Consider the following 4,190-nt stretch of genomic DNA (forward strand, 5'->3'; position numbering starts at 1 on the left):
TACCCTTTTGTTCCTTATTAAAGAAATCCCCTGTTTCTTTTCAATTATTTTAGAAGAACTGACTTGAACATGACAGCCAGCTTACTACCCAACTCAGACAAATGGGCACTGCTGGTATCACCCTTCCTGAAGTGGCTCAAGCCTTTTGAGATTTATTGTTATAAATGAACCAGCTACCTCCTCTGCTGACAAAGGTAGGCAGGAGTGCATTTTAAAGCACACAACGCCACATTTCCCTAAACTTTTACTTCTCACTAGGCATTTCCTACTGATAAGTGACCAGAAACACTTTATGAGGTCTTACAGACTTTTGCACTGACAGCTTCTCCTTTGTTGCACTCAATTTTAAGTCTCCAGGGTTATCTGGACCTACAGATTAGACTATCAATAGAAAGACTGCTTATCCCTCATATTTCCTTCATTTTGGGACATATTTTTACAAGGATTCCTTTTCAGTGTAACTCTCCTGAATACACTGTGTGTGAAAGTCAGCAGTACAGTCATGAAGCAGACCTTTATACCACTGCTAGGAGCAATCTTGTCAATCCTCCTTACTCCTTCCTTTTTAGTCCAATGACTGCAGGTAAATATTGGTGCACTTGCAATATTACTAACAATCAAAAGAGAATATTATGGAACATTATATCTTTGGGTAAAATTGCAGTATTTTCTTTTTATAGACAAGTTTCAAATAGAAGCTACAGGACAGAAAAATTATTCCACAATTTCCATGAGAATATATTAACACAGGACTGTTCTGGGAGAAATTAGAACAATCCCCCTTCACTTTCTTTCCTACCCAACCTCCATCACTGTGGTTGCATAGGAAAAACATGAAAAGATAACTTCAGCAGGCTCATGTTTACTGTACAGTGACGTAGCCAGCTCACAATGAGCCCTCATCACCAACTGAGGGGTTTGTCAAGGTCAAAAAATGGTTACTGAAACTTGATCAGGTAACCGGATGGTGAAATAACTCTATTTCATCTATTTCACAGATGAAGAAGCAAACACATGTCTACTTAAGACCTTCAAATCAGTCACCAGAAAGCTGACAAAACTCAAGTTACTCTCTTATAACCTGGAGCTTGGCAATAGAGGAGTTACAGTTTGAGAAATCTGGAAGAGTTACTCAGCACAATGGTGTTTGCTATGCATGTTGCCAGTGCCTAGAAAAGGATCTAATTAACATACAAGATAAAAAGGAAGGAACTGTGACTGAAAATGGCTCATTATGAATTTTTATCATTTATTGACAAGAAAATTATCAGCCAGATGGATAAAAACATCAGCCATACTTACTTGGAGCTGTAACTCATTTTTCGTGACTCAACATAGAAAGCAACTCCCTTTAAGATTACCAAGCTGGAACCTGATCACAACATTGTAAGAGCCATTGTGATAAATAAATGTCCAATTATGAAATTAGCAGCAGGTATCTCCAGAACTAACTCCATGACTGCTACATTCAAGTATGACTTTAAGAGGACACTGAGCAAGAGCCACTGACCGCATTTGCCTTTGTGAGGAAAAAGATACAGCACAGTACCTACTTCTGAGTGACACCAAAATAAACTCTAGGGAAAAATACAAAGGAACAGTAGATCACAAGTAAAATTAGAGTTGGACTACAAGAGCTCTGTTCACTGAGAACAACTGAGCTATAAACTTTTATATACAAGCTGTATTCTCTCTCTGCTGTACCAAATGTGACACAACCTAACCACCAGTGAAGGTCAGAAATCCTATTACTTACAATGTAGTTTTAGCCTTTGCCTACTGAATTCCAGAAAATGTTACAAAAACATTTCTGCAGGTAAGTTAACCTATGTTGTTCCAAAGTGCTGCCAGCACAGCCATGGTACCTGCAGTTCCCAAGTGTGCTCTGCCCTTGGGTACCTCAGCTGGCTGTGGGAGCAGAAAGGGCTGTGAATATCAGCTGCAAACACGGCTTCCTTCCTGGCAGCTGCACCCATGGGAGTTACCCTGTTTCTGATCACACCAGGGTGCCTGTGGCCTATTGGAAACCAGAGTGGTTGAGAAAACACTGAGGTAATGGCTCCATCAAGACAAAAATTACACAAAACATTCAAAATATGCTGGTATCTTGCTCCTGAGTGGTGAAGAACAAGGGGGTAAATGTGAAACAGTTACATACAGACAGGATGAATCGCCAGCCAGTCAAGAAGTTAGCAAATAAGTTTGCAAAGAAGACTGCAAAACATCCAGCCATTTGCCCTCTAATGGCATTCTAGTTTTCTGAAGCTCTTCCCCTGTAATAACATGACAACTGGCTATGCTGAATCTTTGAGTGCAACATGCCCTGAATTCTGGATTTCCATTGCCTAGGTGAACAAAAAATTCAATAAAACGTCCTTGGAACCAAAGACCTTGGAGCATATTGTGCTGTTCACTGGAATTTGCTAAGCACTTTATGTTTGTTGGAAGACTGGCTTAGAAATCATAGAATTGTTCAAGCTGGAAGGTATTTCTGCAGACTGTCTTCCCCAACCCTCCTGCTCAGAGCAGGGCCACCTACAACAGGTTGCTTAAGGCTGTGTCCAGTTGGGGTTTGAGTATCTCCAAATCCAGAGGCTTCACTATCTCTTTGGGAAACATGTTCCACTGTTTCAAAGCAATTCAGTCTTAAATTCAAACATAAGGGCAAAGAAACAAATTTTCCCATTTTTACTTATTTATACTAGAGTTACCTTGCTATTGATTATGAACTAACCATCATCCTTCTCTGTTTTTCCCTTAGCCTCTTCCATCCTGGCAAAAATATTTACTTAAGGCTATTTTACATTAACATCACATGTATGGTCAAGCTCAGAAAACGTTGTGAAGGTCAGTATTTTAGGATGCCTTCCTGAAACCCAGGTCTGGGCTGAGTCTACAAAAGTTTTACTATTACCTTAATGGAATTAAATAAAATAAAGTTTCAAGGTATTATTGCTCCCCTGCTGTTCTCAGTATCACGGTGTGTTGGGTTTATGCAGGTAGGTCATGGTAGCAGGGCGGCTACAGGAGTGGCTTCTGTGAGAAGCTGCTGGAAGCTTCCTCCACATCCAGCAGAGCCAAAGCCAGCTCCAGGATGGACCCACAGCTGGCCAAGGCTGAGCCCATCAGGAATGATGGGAACATCTCTGTGAGAACTTATTTGAGAAGGAAAAAAAAAAGGTTTTTTGTGCAGGTGTAACTGCAGGCAGAGAAAAGCAGGGTGAGAACACGTGAGAGGAACAACTCTGACACCAAGGGCAGTGGAGAAGGAGGGGCAGGAGGTGCTCCAGGCACCAAAGCCAAGGTTCCCCTGCAGCCCATGGAGGACACCCAAGGTGGAGCAGGTGGATGCCTCAGAGGAGGCTGTGAGTCCATGGGAGGCCCCTGCTGGAACAGACTCCTGGCAGGGACCTGCAGACCCATGGCATGAGGAGTCCATGCTAGAACAGGCTCTGTAGGACATGTGACCCTTTGGGGGACCCACACTGAAGCAGGCTGTGCCTGAAGGACTGCACCCCATCTCTGGTGTGACCCACCTTGCAGCATTTTGTGCAGAACTGTTGCCTGTGGGATGAACTCATGCAGGAGATGTTAATCGAGAACTGTCTCCTGCAGGAAGGATTCCTCATCCTGAGCAGTGGGAGGAAAACTCTGTGATGAATTGATCATAACCCCCATTCCCATTTCCGTTCCCTGCTGGGGGAAAAGGAGGTAGAGCTTGGGAAGAAGAAAGAGGTGGGGGGAATGTAGTTTTAAGATTTATTTTACTTCTTATTATCCTGGCTCTGATTTTGTTGGTAATAAATGAATATCCCCAATTCAAGTCTGTTTGCCCTTCAGTATTTCTTGAGTGACCTCCCTGGGTCCTTATCTCAACTCATTAACTTTGTTACATTTTCTCTTCGCTGTCCAGCTGCGAAGGCAGATGACAGATCAGCTTTGGTGGGTGCTTGGCATCCAGCCAGGGTCAGCCCACACCACACTGTTAAAGTCTGCAGGATGCATGTTTATCAAACACTGTACTGAAATAAACTCCAAGCACCGCCCAATTTATATTTTATGCCTGTGTGTTAAGATAGAAAAGACTAGGGCATAAAATTAAAGTGAAGTCAAAGCTGAACCAGAGGCTGATTGGCAATATAAACACAACACATTCGCTGTTCTCAGCCAGATAAGTCACATTTGCATCA

This window comes from Ammospiza caudacuta, chromosome 2 (genome assembly GCF_027887145.1).
Source record: "Ammospiza caudacuta isolate bAmmCau1 chromosome 2, bAmmCau1.pri, whole genome shotgun sequence".
Lineage (NCBI taxonomy): Eukaryota > Metazoa > Chordata > Aves > Passeriformes > Passerellidae > Ammospiza > Ammospiza caudacuta.